The sequence below is a fragment of the Armigeres subalbatus genome, chromosome 2, assembly GCF_024139115.2.
Source record: "Armigeres subalbatus isolate Guangzhou_Male chromosome 2, GZ_Asu_2, whole genome shotgun sequence".
Taxonomy (NCBI): domain Eukaryota; kingdom Metazoa; phylum Arthropoda; class Insecta; order Diptera; family Culicidae; genus Armigeres; species Armigeres subalbatus.
The window spans coordinates 137571425-137587767 of NC_085140.1; positions in this window are offsets into that span (position 1 = coordinate 137571425).

Consider the following 16343-nt stretch of genomic DNA (forward strand, 5'->3'; position numbering starts at 1 on the left):
TGTGTTGGGAAACTTATGTTTACGGGAAATTCGAGAAGCTTTGACAGTAGGCGCCATTTGGTTGGATTTAAATTATTATATTTATATCTCTTTTCAAAAATTACAGTTGATTGGCAGTGTATTATAATATACGATAGAGCAAAACTTGATCAAAATAGACCAATCTGTCTGTTTTATATCGTCATGTGAAAGTGTCCTCTCAATAAACTGAACAGTCCTTATACTTTTGAATCAACTATTTAAACTTCAACTGATTAATCAGAAAATTTGAAACAGAAGTTTAGTCGCTTATTTTTTGTACGTCGTGTTGGCGAATGTTCGACAATTCCCCGAAAACCAATTCCCCGAATGCAAATTCCCCAAAATGCAATTACCCCGAATTTAACAATTTCCCGAATGCAATTTTCTCGAATATAACAATTCCCCCAAATGTGATATTTCCCCGAATGAAACAATTTCCCGAAACGAAACACATTCTTCAAACACATCTTTGCGGTCGATTGTATGCGTCCGAATAGAGCAGCTTTGAAGGATACGGTAAATGGTGTATTCTTGGATATTATCACTATCAGATCCTTCGATAGCATTTAATGTTATTAATCCTTCAAGATGTGTCGTTAATTTATAAAGATGCGCTAATGTGTGTTGTTGATTTATAAAGATGGGCTTCGTGGCCGTGCGGTTAGCGTCGTCAGTCGACTAGACGTATGTGTTGTGGAGTGTGGGTTCGATTCCTGCACCGGTAAGGAGAAAACTTTTCGTGAAGCGAAGAATTCTCCACTGATCTACTGGGTGTTGTGTACAATGTACATGTTCTGTCCGTTGTCTAATACTAGATGTTAAGTGTTCAGTCTGTACGACCTTTGGTCAAAGACGGTGATTCTGTACTTTTGTTTTTAACGATATCAGAGTACTGTTTTTTCAAAGTAGTTTTTTTTTCAAAAATAGTGGAATAACGGCTTCATTTTTTGAAAAAGTAAAATCACGAAAAGTATTACCAATTGAAAGCGTTTGGGTAAATATTATTCTATCTAAGAATGATGAAAGTGATTCCTCTTTTAAAAGCACGCATCCGCATCTGGAATAAAAAGTGTGTCCCTTCATTAAAAGTGGTATGTTTCCCAGAATTATGAAATAGTGAAAGTTATTCTTTCTTTAATAAAATATTCATTCATTTTCATTTATTTAGTCTACATCTATACAGATAACACTGAATCAACAATTTGACGCCACAATACACGGTTCGAGGCCGCATCTCTCCATCCTCGAATACGCCCCACGCTCGCCAAGTCGTTCTGCACCTGGTCTGCCCATCTCGCTCGCTGCGCTCCACGTCGTCTCGTACCTGCCGGATCGGAAGCGAACACCATCTTTGCAGGGTTGCTGTCCAGCATTCTTGCAACATGCCCTGCCCATCGTACCCTTCCGGCTTTAGCTACCTTCTGGATACTGGGTTCGCCGTAGAGCTGGGCGAGCTCATGGTTCATTCTTCGCCGCCACACACCGTCTTCTTGTACACCGCCAAAGATGGTCCTAAGCACCCGTCTCTCAAATACTCCGAGTGCTTGCAAGTCCTCCTCGAGCATTGTCCATGTTTCATGTCCGTAGAGGACTACCGGTCTTATTAACGTCTTGTACATGACACATTTGGTGCGGTGGCGAATCTTTTTCGACCGCAGTTTCTTCTGGAGCCCGTAGTAGGCCCGACTTCCACAGATGATGCGCCTTCGTATTTCACGACTAACGTTGTTGTCAGCCGTTAGCAAGGATCCGAGGTAGACGAATTCCTCGACCACCTCGAAGGTATCCCCGTCTATCGTGACACTGCTTCCCAGGCGGACCCTGTCGCGCTCGGTTCCACCCACAAGCATGTACTTTGTCTTTGACGCATTCACCACCAGTCCAACTTTTGTTGCTTCACGTTTCAGGCGGGTGTACAGTTCTGCCACCTTTGCAAATGTTCGGCCGACAATGTCCATGTCATCCGCGAAGCAAATAAATTGACTGGATCTGTTGAAAATCGTTCCCCGGCTGTTACACCCGGCTCTCCGCATGACACCTTCTAGCGCAATGTTGAACAACAGGCACGAAAGTCCATCAGCTTGTCTTAGTCCCCGGCGCGATTCGAACGAACTGGAGTGTTCGCCCGAGATCTTCACACAGTTTTGCACACCATCCAGCGTTGCTTTGATCAGTCTGGTCAGCTTCCCAGGGAAGCTGTTCTCGTCCATAATTTTCCATAGCTCTACGCGGTCTATACTGTCGTATGCCGCCTTGAAATCAACGAACAGATGGTGCGTTGGGACCTGGTATTCACGGCATTTTTGAAGGATTTGCCGTACAGTAAAGATCTGGTCCGTTGTCGAGCGGCCGTCAACGAAGCCGGCTTGATAACTTCCCACGAACTCGTTCACTAATGGTGACAGACGACGGAAGATGATCTGGGATATCACTTTGTAGGCGGCATTAAGGATGGTGATCGCTCGAAAGTTCTCACACTCCAGTTTGTCGCCTTTCTTGTAGATGGGGCATATAACCCCTTCCTTCCACTCCTCCGGTAGCTGTTCGTTTTCCCAGATTCTGACTATCAGTTTGTGCAGGCAAGTGGCCAGCTTTTCCGGGCCCATCTTGATGAGCTCAGCTCCGATACCATCCTTACCAGCTGCTTTATTGGTCTTTAGCTGTTGAATGGCATCCTTAACTTCCCTCAAGGTGGGGGCTGGTTGGCTTCCATCGTCCGCTGAACTGACGTAGTCATCTCCTCCGCTGCCTTGACTTTCATTGCCTGTACTCTCAGCGCCATTCAGATGTTCCTCGTAGTGCTGCTTCCACCTTTCGATCACCACACGTTCGTCCGTCAAGATGCTCCCATCCTTATCCCGGCACATTTCGGCTCGCGGCACGAAGCCTTTGCGGGATGCGTTGAGCTTCTGATAGAACTTGCGTGTATCTTGAGAACGGCACAGCTGTTCCATCTCCTCGCACTCCGCTTCTTCCAGGCGGCGTTTCTTCTCCTGAAAAAGGCGGGTCTGCTGTCTCCGCTTCCGTCTATAACGTTCCACGTTCTGCCGGGTACCTTGCTGCAGCGCGACCGCCCGCGCTGCGTCCTTCTCCTCCAGAATCTGTCTGCACTCTTCGTCGAACCAATCGTTCCGTCGACTTCGACCCATATACCCGACGTTGTTCTCCGCTGCGTCGTTAATGGCTGCTTTGACTGTATTCCAGCAGTCCTCAAGAGGGGCCCCATCGAGCTCACCCTCTTCCGGCAACGCTGCCTCGAGATGCTGTGCGTATGCAGTGGCGACATCAGGTTGCTTCAGTCGCTCTAGGTCGTACCGCGGCGGTCGTCGGTACCGAACATTGTTGATGACGGATAGTTTTGGGCGCAGTTTAACCATCACCAGATAGTGGTCAGAGTCGATGTTAGCGCCACGATAAGTCCTGACGTCGATAATGTCGGAGAAGTGCCGTCCATCAATCAGAACGTGGTCGATTTGTGATTCTGTCTGCAGTGGCGATCTCCAGGTGTACCGATACGGGAGGCTGTGTTGGAAGTAGGTGCTGCGAATGGCCATATTCTTGGAGGCGGCGAAATCAATTAGTCGTAGGCCGTTTTCGTTCGTCAGCCGGTGAGCGCTGAACTTTCCAATAGTCGGTCTAAACTCCTCCTCTTGGCCAACCTGAGCGTTCAAATCTCCTATGATGATTTTGACGTCGTGGCTTGGGCAGCTGTCGTACTCACGTTCCAGCTGCGCGTAGAATGCGTCCTTATCATCATCAGTGCTTCCGGAGTGTGGGCTATGGACGTTGATTATGCTGAAGTTGAAGAACCGGCCTTTGATCCTCAACCTGCACATTCTCTCGTTGATCGGCCACCACCCGATCACGCGCCTTTGCATGTCGCCCATCACTATGAAAGCTGTTCCCAGCTCGTGTGTGCTGCCGCAGCTCTGGTAGATGGTATGATTACCTCTAAACGTTCGCACCATTGATCCCTTCCAACAAACCTCCTGCAGCGCTACGATGCCGAATCCACGGTCCTTGAGCACATCGGCGAGTATGCGTGTGCTCCCGATGAAGTTGAGAGATTTGCAGTTCCACGAACCGAGTTTCCAATCGCTAGTCCTTTTCGTGGCAGTGGTCTTCGCCGATGGTTCCGGTCCGTACTCTCTTGTTGATTGTTCGTTGCTTATGATTTTTAAAGGCTGGCTTGCAGGGCCTGACACCAAACCCCTAAATTTCCGGAGGACCATTCCTCCTTATTTCCGGTGGACCATGGTGCACAGTTTCACTTTAGAGTCCCTCGCTGACACTCGGACGATGATCAGTCGCTCCTAGCATGGGGAACAGACGCTGATGTGAGCCGATCCTGACATGGAGAACAGACGCTCAGTAAAATTTGCACCTCCGGAGAGGAACAAACCCCCCCTTCCCTGTCAGCATACGACCATAGTTCCCACCGGGGTTGGTTACCCGATCTTCCCTTAGGTTGCTCGTATCCCGGCCAGCACCGCGGGGAGGTAGGGATAGGAGTTGCTGGGTAAGAGGCTAAGGACCGCGAGATGGGGTCTATTTTATTCCTTCAGGTACGCGAAGTACCAATGGTACGCTTTACCCAGCATTTGCCGTGCCTTAATAATATATATAATATATATAATAAAATATATCTTCCCGAAATAAGGAAATGGTGGTTGTGATTCATTCTTTAAAAGAAGACATTTTCTTGAAGAAAGGAAATGGTAGATCCCAACAAATATTGGAAGCTAAAAAGTGCCTGTTTCGTTGAAAATTGGTTTCTTCAGCCAAAAAACTGGCTTATTTAACCTAAACTGTTTGTTGGGATGTGATCCCTTCTTCAGAAGCAGGCGTTAGCTCGGAATCTATGACAAAAAGTCGAAAGACAAAAGCTGGAAAGAACAAAAGGTCGAAATACAAAAGGTCGAAAAGACAAAAGGTCGAAATGACAAAACGTCGAACGGGACAAAAGGTCGAAAGGGACAAAAGGACTATCAAGAACAAGTTGATAACAAGTTGGGTGTATTCCTAAAGAATTTATGAAATGCATTTTACTTCAAGCAGAAATATTGCGAGAAGATAGGAAAAATCGAACGAGGGTCCGTCGCGACGGTCGACCGTCGGAAAGTTGTTCCGCAAACGTCAAATCTCTTGATGCACGGAAAATAATGTTGGTTGATTTTTTCGGTGAATGTTGATTATTGAAATCAAAGGAAATAGGTAACTTCAAACGAGTGCTACTTGATACTTGATGGGTTACAGCTCTTCGATGAACCTACGCCGAATGGAGTATCCTTCTCCACTGAACTCGATCCTGGGCCAATCGCTTCCAGTCGCCCTGAACATTGAACGCCCTCAGGTCCTCTTCAACTGCAAAAAGCCATCGTGTACGCGGCCTTCCACGAAGCCTGCGGCCTCTTCCGGGTTCTCTACTAAATATTTAAATATTTAAATATTTAATTAAATATTAAATATTCTTCCGGCATACGAACAACGTGACCAGCCCACCGTAGTCTGCCGTGTTGTATAAGCTTAATAATATCCAGCCCTTTATATACCTGGTACAATTCGTGATTCATGCGACGCCGCCAGATACCGTTCTCTTGTTTACCGCCGAGTATTGTCCGCAGCACCTTACGCTCAAACACTCCGAAAGCTCTCCGATCAATCTCCTTTAACGTCCATGTTTCATGGCCGTAAGAATCAGAGTAGTATACAGCGCGAGTTTTGTTTTCGTTTGCAGACTACGGGACTTAAGCTGGTTACGAAATCTGTAATAAGCCCTATTTGCAGCTGCAATACGCCTTTTCACCTCGCGGGTAATATCATTATCGCACGTCACTAATGTTCCAAGATACACAAATTCTTCCACCGCTTCAAATTTTTCACCATCCAACACCATTTCACTACCACTACCGCTAATGAACCCACGTTGATTGCCAGCGACTATGTACTTCGTTTTGCTGGTATTGATCGTGAGTCCAATCCTCACTGTCTCCCTCTTAAAGGGCACAAAAGTCTCTTCCACGGCACGGCGATCAATTCCGATAATATCGATATCGTCCGCAAAACCCAGGAGCATATGCGATCTTGTGATAATGGTACCGCTTCTTTGCACGCCAGATATCCTAATCGCTCCCTCGAGCGCTATATTGAACAGTAGATTCGAGAGTGCATCACCCTGCTTTAATCCATCTAAGGCAACAAATGACGTCGATATTTCATCCGGAACCCTTACACTTGATTTCGATCCGTCCAACGTTATACGAATCAGCCGTATCAGTTTCGCCGGAAAACTATGTTCAAGCATAATTTGCCATAATTCATTCCGTTTCACTGAATCGTACGCCGCCTTGAAATCAATAAACAGATGATGTGTCTGCAAGTTGTACTCCTGGAATTTTTCAAGGTTTTGTCTCAGGGTAAACATTTGATCCGTCGTTGATCGGCCCTCACGAAAACCTGCTTGGTATTCGCCGACGAAGGACTCTTCAAGCGGTCTCAATCTGTTGAACAGAATACGGGACATCATTTTGTACGCCGTAGGGTTATTCCTCGGTAATTGGCGCACTCCAGTCTGTGCCCTTTCTTAAAGAGAGGGCAAATGAGGCCGTCCAACCAGCTAGCAGGCATTTCCTTGTCTTCCAATATTTTCGACATAATATGGTGCAGAACTTCATAAAGCTGCTCACTGCCATGTTTGAGAAGTTCAGCCGGGAGCTGGTCCTTCCCCGCAGCCTTATTGTTTTTCAGCTCTTTAATAGCTTTTTTAACCTCATCTAGTGTAGGTGACTCCACAGCTTGTCCATCGTCGCTAACATTTATTCTGTTCACCGATGCACTGTCACTTCCACTATTCAACAAAGTGTTGCTTCCACCTAGCAGCCACTTCGGTTTTATCTGTCAGCAAATTCCCTTGTTGGTCGTTGCACATGACGGAAGATGGCGCTGTCTTTCTCCGCACGCCATTGACAGACTCATAAAACCTCCGCATATCGTTCTGCTCCATTTTTTCCTGCGCCTCACTAATAACTTGTTCTTCGTACTTTTTCTTCTTCTTGCGGTGTGTTCGTTTTTCGGCTGCTCTTGCTTCCTTGTACCGATCTTTATTCGATCGGGTACCCGACACCAACATTTGGCTTCTGGCAACGTTCTTCTCGTCTGGCACTCTCTGACACTCCACATCAAACCAACCTATCCTGGGTCGCCTCTGTGCAGTGCCTACAACTTCTCGTGCTGTTGTGCTCACCGCTCCATGGATCGATTCCCATAGATCGTTGATGTTGTCGCTAACGTTGATCGCACTTATCCGTTCGTCGAGCTTCTGGCGGTACTCAGCCGATACTCCTTCCGCTGAAAATTGCTGGATATTGTAACGCATCGTTCACTGTGATCTTTCGTTCGATACAGTTGACAACCGTGATCGAATTTTACTGGCAACGAGGTAGTGATCAGAGTCAATTTTCGGACCTCTGAATGTCCGCACATCGATAACATCCGAGAAATGGCGCCCATCCACCAGAACATGGTCTATCTGGTTGCAAGTTTCACCATTTGGGTGTCTCCAGGTGTGCTTTCGGATGTTCTTTCGTGCAAAGTAGGTGCTACTGATGGCCATCCCTCTGGCAGCAGCAAAATTTACTAGTCGTAGGCCATTGTCATTGGTAGCGGAGTAAAGGCTCTGCCTACCGATTATGGGACGGAAAAAGTCCTCTCTACCGACCTGAGCGTTAGCGTCTCCGATAACAATTTTCACGTCATGCTTTGGGCACTCTCCATAGGCTTTATCAAGACATTCATAAAACGTGTCCTTCACGTCATCGGATTTATCGTTTGTCGGTGCGTAAACGTTGATTAGGCTTTAATTGAAGGATTTTCCCCGTATCCTCAACACACAGATTCGTTCGCTAATGGGTTTCCCCCGCATCACTCGCTTCATCTGATTGCCCATCACTACGAAACCAACTCCATGCTCTGCTTTTCCACCGCCGCTGTGATAGATGTTATACTTGAATGCAGTGTTGCTCGTGGGGTCCACGGCTCGGAATTCACTTCTTGAATAGTGGCCACGTTCACTCCAACCTTCTGCAGTTCGCGAGCCAGAAGGCTCACTCGTCCAGGTTCATTTAGGGTCCTGACATTACAGGTACCGAGTTTCCAATCTTAGTCCTTACTTCGTTGCCGGGTCGGTTGCCAAAAATAACGTTCTCTTTTGCTTCTATCTCCATTTTTCGTGGTATATGAGAAGCTTCAGTAAGCTACCTTACCGGGGTCGTGTTACCTACATCGCGCTGGTGGGGCTGCCACCTTAGGTATAGCTGACGCGATACAGCATTTCATTGATCAGCCGCTGGGTACCAGGCAGACGCTGTTTGAGCCGCACCTCCTGGTGAACAGACGCTCAAGGCGTACCTTCTCACTCTAGTTGATGTCAGAAGGACAACAGTGCCCAGGCTGCACTACCAGCTAAGAACACAACCCTTAGCTGGCGGTCTTTTGTCATCGGGCGACCCGTGGAAGCGTGAGATAGGAACTTATGGGGACCAGAGCTCTGTTGGGCGCTCCTTCCTTGATGTCAACCCACCATTTTGCAGCCCGAGTCAAACATCAAAGTCAAAAGTCAAACGAGTGTTAGGTGCCGCTATATATTTTGAAGGCAGCCCAAAAAATGTTCAATTAAACAGATGAAATTGACTATAAAAAATTGAAAAATGCTCCTTAAAAAAGTGACATTTTTTTCTTAAATTATCAAACAAATTACCTTGAAATATATAAAATGCTCCGTAAACATTCGAAAAGCGTAACGTAAAAACGAAAAAAATGTACCGTAAACAATTAAAAATGCTCCTTAAAAAAGCAAAGATTTGCTATGTAATTAATGATAATTGCGCAGTATATTGACAAAAGAATTATAATAAAATAGTTCAAAAGGTACCTTGAAATTGGCTATCATAAACTATAATCTTATGCACAATTGTATAGCCCCTAGAGTTTATTGCTGATTGTTTTGCTTGGTAACCCTATTCAACCGAAAACTAAGAAAAATGCTCCTTAGGATGAATATAATGCTCCATAAACAAATAAAAAATGCTCCTTAAACTAAGAAAAATGCTCCCTAAAATAAAGAAATGCTTCTTAAGCCAACGAAAAATGTTCCTTAATTTGAGGAAATGCTCCTTAAACGAAAAACAGTGCTCCGTAAAAAAATGTTTACGGAGAATTTTATATATTTCAAGGTAATTTGTTGAATAATTTAAGGAAAAATGATCACTTTTTTAAGGAGCATTTTTCAATTTTTCTTGAATCTATCATGATGCATTTACCATTTTGCCTATTTTAAATAAGTTTTATGGTACTTTCAAGGCATTCCGGAACGTATTTATGTGATTTTGAAACATTTTAGACTTCTCGAATATTCTTGATATCAAGGAATATCAACACTTTTCGCACAGTGCATGTCATTTGAAGTTTCCGACACTCAGTCTTCTTCTTCTTCTTTGCTCCGCAAAATTAGAAGTTTTCTTATCTAGATAAGAAGTTCTTATCTAATCAATCAAAGTTGAAGAATGAGCAATTTTCAAAGAAGGAGTAATTACTATAAGACAATATTATGAACAGGGAATCATTTTTTCTTGGATGCGCATGCGAAACAAGCGACAAAAGAGAACCAACGGCAAAGCTTTGTTTTTGTCGGAAATAATAATGACAAAGATCCGAAAAACTTTGTCAGCAACAAAAAAAAAGACTTGTTGCAAACTTTTCATCCCGTTATTTTACAGATACAGATACAGAAAGTTTCGTTATCTCTACAGAAAATGCTATCATAGTGTCTGCTTTTATGGAAATATTCAACAATCTAACTTGATGTGCCAATTAGTCAGTAAAAATCGTACCTGTTTTCTGTCACAATCGTACCGGTTGCTGATTGGTTAAAAATGAAAATCGATTGCTTCGATTGGTGGCGGCGTGTTTTTCGTAGAGCAACATGTTGTTAGTTTGGCCGTGTTGCAGGTTTGTAAAGTTGATGTTAAGTAAAATACGTAAAGGTTTGAGTTCCTGTTTTTTGGTAGAAAGTAAATTTATATTGAACTGCAAACGCCATATAAATTATCATCTAGGGTTGTAAAGGTTTAAAACTGTTGATTTTAAGCATTATCATTCTCCTTTCTGTAATTTTCGATCTCAAAATCATATATTAATTAGCAAAAACTTCTCTCTGTTAGTCTTTTGCGTCTCTTACATAAACAATGGATGGAATGGAAAGAGAAACATCAAGTTTTGATACATGATATTTGGAAGATTTTGTATCAAATTACTTTGGCTGCACTGGTGAGCACCTTATTAGAGTAACCGACTAAAAATCAACAAGGCAGTCTGAATTGAGTTGTCCTATCTTAGGTTGCGAGAGGTTGCGAGGTGCATTTGTCAGTAACAAACACGGTAGATGACAAATGGTATATTGTTAGGCATATCTCGATTATTGATTCCCTGATTATGAATATCTAGATAGTTCTAAAACAGATAAAAAAGATTGTTAATAAGAAATTATTAAATCTTGTATTTTGCGAGATAGAGTTGTCATATACAGCTGGCAAAAAAATGCTCTTTTATTTTTCACTATTTTTAACAATTAAATAAAATTCATCCAATGAGTGCCAATAATATGTATATGAATATCTAGGTTTTCTGAATATCACTTCGATCTGTCAAAATAGTGCACGCCGCAGCCACGCAGGCGCACGCATTGAAAATACACCGGCGTATAATACACGCCCGTGTATTTGATCGAAGTGACACTTAGAAAACTCAAACATCCATCTATTAGTGGTACATATTGAATGAATTTAATTAAATTGTTAAAAATTGTAAAAACAAAAGAGCAGAGATTTTGCTAACTGTGAATAAAAAATTCTTTAGAATTTCCGCGCAAAGTTGTTCAAAATCTAGATTTCAATAATAACTTTGAACTTTGTTGTATTTCCAAGGAAAATGCATTGTACAGCAGATGTTTGATAACTGCAATGCTTTTTGAATGCAATTCGATAGTTGCAAAAGTTTTGCAGTTATCGGACCGCTGAGCTTCAAAACGATGTCAAACAAAGTCGATGACAGCTGCATTGTGCTGCACAATCAATCAGGCACGCCTGATGCCGTTTTCTTGCATCTGACGTCGACTGACAAGTCTAGAATGCGTTGCAGTTATCGAACGGCATTCGCTAACTGAAACGTAAACATGTTGCAGTTATTTAACGACTAGTGTATTGTCCATAAGAAATTCTTGGGAAATTCCATAGGCTTAAAGCAAAATACGGTCGAACTGGTAATTTAACCAAAAAAGTCGTTTTCCCTAACAGGTTATCAGCCCGAAATGTCGTTTTGCGGAAATAGTTGCTTGACAGAATGGGTAATTTAACCGGAAATTTTGTTTGGCCCAACGAGTCACATGGCCAAATGTCAATTACTGAACGGATAATATGGTCAAAAATTGTCCACCTATTTGGCCAAATGTCATTTATGGCGAAATGGCCTTATTATCAAAAGATCATTGAACGAAATTTCGGAACCTCTCTACTTTGTATATCTAACTAAATCCCATTACGCCGAATTGAACGAATATCCGAAACTGCTATTAAGTCGAAAATGATTTGTCCGCAAATGTTGTTTGGCTGAAAACGACATATGAAAAACGACATAAAGGGACATTCGACTCACTGGTAGTTTGTCCGAAAAAAATCGTTAGACCGAATAGTTCATTTTTGACCGAAAATGCCGTTTGGTAGGAATGGTCATTTGGCAGAAAAAGCCAATTGGCCCGAAAATGTCCTTTCTGCAAAACAACCCTTTCGGCCAAACGGCATTTTCTGTCAAATGACCTATTCGGCTAAACGACTTCTTACAAAATTTAATTCTTACCAAACTGCATTTTTGGTCAAATGATCTATTCGGTCAAACGACTTTTTCGGCCGAACGGCATTTTTAGTCGAATGCTCCTTTCGGCTGTATGTTGCCTTAGGCCAAACTACATTTTTGGTCAAACAATTTTCGACTTGATATCAGTTTAGACAAACGTTCAGTTCGGCTTGACTAAATAGAAATTTGTTAGAAGACTTTTGGCTTAACGGCCAGTATCGACTTAAAAAATAGAAAGGTAACGAAATTGTGCCAAACGAGTGGCCATTTTTTATCACATCTAGGAACTTTTTTTCAAATGGAACTAATTGGTTCTGACCTTGATTTTTGGAATAATTATTGTGCTCTTAATTTAAATTATTTTTGTCAGCTCATGCACCCAACAGAAAGAATAGATTGCGACCTATCTGATCGTAACGAAATATGCTGCATAAAGAAAGTATCGTTTCAAATTTCAAGGTCAAATACAGTTACGCCTATTTGAAAAAAGTTCCTAGATATTATATATTCAGTAATTGACATTATGCCAAATGCCGTATGCCAAATAACATTTTCGGCCAAATGCCCAAGAGGTAATTTTGTCTAATGACTTCTGTGGTCAAACGATCATTTCGGTCAGACGACTTTTTCAGGAAAATTACCAGTTCGGCCGTCTCGTACCTTCGGCCAATCGAATTTTCTAAGAATTTCTTGTAAACAATACAAAGATTTTTTTGTAGAAATCCTGAAAAATCCTTAAACAAGTTCGAGCAATTTTCCATTGAATTTCCCAAAGTTTTTTTTTTTAATTTACATTTTGAATAATCTTCCGCGGAAGCTTTGAAGAATTTTTGTTTTATCGTTGGCTATGCCAAACTAGTCATCATTATTCATCTAGATTGAGAAAATCAACGTTAAAGCATCTTCCAATAACAAGATCGTACAATTATGAAGGATATTCGGTGTAAATTTTGAAGAGTACGCAACAGAAATTTTCCGCGGATATTCAGAATATTTTTCTGCAGAAATTTGGAACAACTTCTGATGACTTCAACAACAATATCCTGATGAGATTCTCATGTAAAATCCGAAGATTTTTTTGCTGAAATTCCAAACAATTTCCATTGGGAAATCCAAAGAGCTTGGCAATTCCAAAAAATTCTCGAAACTTAAAAAAAAATTCTTGAAACTTTACGCGAGTTTTTTCTTAGTTTTTTGTTAAACAGGATACGCGACAGAATTGTGTACGTGGATATTTTCCCACAATCTGTTGACGTCGCCAGATCCGTGGTATTTTCTATCCGCTTGTCCAGCTTCTACCGGTACCGTTCAGCAATTCCTTCAACTGACAAGCGTTGGATATTGGAACGCGTTGTTCTGTTTTTTCGTGAATTCGTTACGCTGGAAAGTCGCGCCCGAATTTTTGCAACTACAAGGTAGTGGTCCGAGTCAATGTTCGGACCTCTGAAGGACCAAACATCCATAACATTCGAGAAATATCGTCCGTCGATCAGCACGTGGTGTATCTGTGAGCAAGTGTCTCCACTCGGATGTTGGTATTTGCGGATATTCTTACGTGCGAAGTAGGTACTGCTGATTGCCATCCCTCTAGCAGCAGCAAAGGTCACACGTCGCAGACCATTATCGTTCTCTGCTGATCTGCACATTTGCATCCCCGATGATAATCTTTACATCGTGTGTTGGGCACAAATATACATCCATTATTAATTTGGACCCGTATTAAATCTCAATAATAAAATCACATCAAACCGTCAATTAAGACTTTTAGTCACGCGGTTCAACACGTCGGAAGCACTGTGTACCCCGCAGCACCATCTCCAGCATCGTAAGCACATTTATAAGCAGCCATCCGTTACACATTGTTCCCATACAACCTGTGGGAAATTTAGCTGCTGTTTCAACCAAAATCAGAATTCCATCAACCACGTCGACGCCCACGCTCCGTCGGCAAAGAAATCACTTCTGTTCGTTCCACTCATCGGCAAGATGGTGACGATGAGGACAATCGTCATGATCACCACCTCCATCCGCTTTCCCAAGATGTTTGAGTACCGCACGAGCTGGAGTTCTAGACGGAACCGAAGGCAACCAAGACCATGTTCTATTTTGATTGCGGTGTGATTAAGTGAACTGAGCCCCAATCTCAATTCTATCACCGGCAGTAGGTAGTTGTATGTTTGTTCGAATAAATATCATCACCGATGAAGAAGATGATGATGACGAAGGCATCAGGGACCCGACCGAATGTGGTTCCATCAGCTTCAATAACCGCCAGCCCTCGGGGCTTGGTTGGAATGGTGTGGCTGTAAACAAACGGGATGCTTTCTTTCGGGAAATTACCATATGCTCGTATCTGTCCATGAATTTCCCATCGTTTTGCAGCTCTACGATTCGGCAACATATTGAACCCCTCTTGTTCGCGAATCCTTTTGTCGGCATGTAAGTGAGTTAGCTGGGAACACGTGGGACTTATTAGGAAGCAAATTGTTCTTGTACTTGGCATTGGATGGAACGAGGGGAAGCATCGTTCAATTTCGCTTCGGGAGTACATGGCACAGTTTGTTTGCATATCCGAAGTCGATTTGATTTTATGTTTTCAGAGTGCAATAATTTTTGATTAAGTGTTCTTAAATGTATTATGTAGCTTTTCTTCAATAGGAAACCGTTCTCCATTATTGAAAAGTTATGGCATATGATTAAAAGAGTTTCGATATCATTCAGGCTTATATTGAATTATCCGTCTCTCAAGAAAATACTTTCCATCTAAAAGATTCAACCCTTTCAAAAAGATATGCACCTTCTACTTTGAATATCTTTTGATGTCCCAACACCACCGAAAATCATTAAGACGTCGTACAGCGCACGTCTCCGCAGGGGAAGTTTGATTGATAGAACTAATTCATTTATCGCATATCCTTAATGAAGTTAACTTTTGCCGAGTACCACTGATAGAGCAATTTTCCGCAACAGTTACGTCTCATTTCGAGATTCATCAAAGATTTAGGTGGCGATCCGCATAATGAAAAATGAGTTCATGGCTTTCGAGATTTGCGCCTCCGTGTCACGTTTCCATCTTCATTTACGCAGCGATGGGCAAGACTTTGTGAAGCCGTACTTTCTTGCTTCCAGCTAATCCCCGATCGAATGTCAACCGTCGCGAAGGACTCTCATTTTTATTTCAAATTTTAATCCTGCCTCCGATAATGACAGTTTCCACCGCACCGCCATGTCCCATCGTCTTAGAGAGGGTAACCATTAACAATCGTCAGTCCACGGGGCGCGTGATTCCATTCAACTGCATCCGCTTTTTGGCACGGGGGTAGGGGCCATAAGACCGAATCAGAGACGAGGCGTTCCGCGATTATTAATGGACTGCAAAGACGTTCGCGTGGCCGCATTTTCCGGAGACTATCACGAAAAGTTAACGATGCTCTTGCGACTGTTGTCGTACGGGATTAAATTTGTTTACATAATTTTAACAAGCATCATCTAGATGTTGCCTGGCGGAATTAGGCAGGACAATGGTTCGGAGTTTTCCGACTCAAATGCAATTTAATGCCTGTTTAGAACAGTGGAACATTTTCTTTCATCTACGGGATGATAAATTCATCTCGACCTAACTTGCAAATTCTTTGAGAATGGCTTCGTTATTTTCAGATATATTCACCGTTCATTTGCGATACACATCTATTTGTACATTAGACAGGCCCAGGAAACAAAAAGTTGTGAAATCCCACGGGGCACCCCCCAGTCTTTTGGTGAGAAAATCAATCTCTCAAAACTTCAGCTCAATCGGTTGTTGCATAAGCTGGCGCATTTGATTTGAAGTTTATATGGGGATTCAAGTCAAAATATATAGGAAAATACACCTCCGTCACTCATTCGATCTGGAAATTGGTTCTGATTGCTCGATTGAGTTCAGATTTGCAAAAAGGGCAGTTGATATGTTACAGAACATTTTCACAGAACATCGTACGATTAGGGGGGTCCCGTAGCGTAGTTGGCTACACGTCGGCTTACAAGCGAATGGTCATGGGTTCGATACCCAGCCCTTTCACCAAACCCTCGTCAGTCGCCGGATCCACAGCCCATACGGTGGCGTTCTGGGGTGCACGCCTTACCGTCACGGCTGCCTGATGACGACTGACAACTTGTTCTTCTCGGAGGCATTCCTCCAACGTTACCCGGATAGATGACAACCGAACAATGCAACGATCATTGGATAGACGACATGGACAAACGGACACAATGGACTCACGATGAGATGGACAAGCAACGACAACAATAATTATAATGGAAAATCTAAAAATAGATTCTGTGTGGATTCTGGCAGCAGAATGCCACAGTAGATCTCGGCGCAGTAGCGGTTAATTAACACAGAGTGCCTACCAAATAAAGAAAAGAATAAAAAAAACATC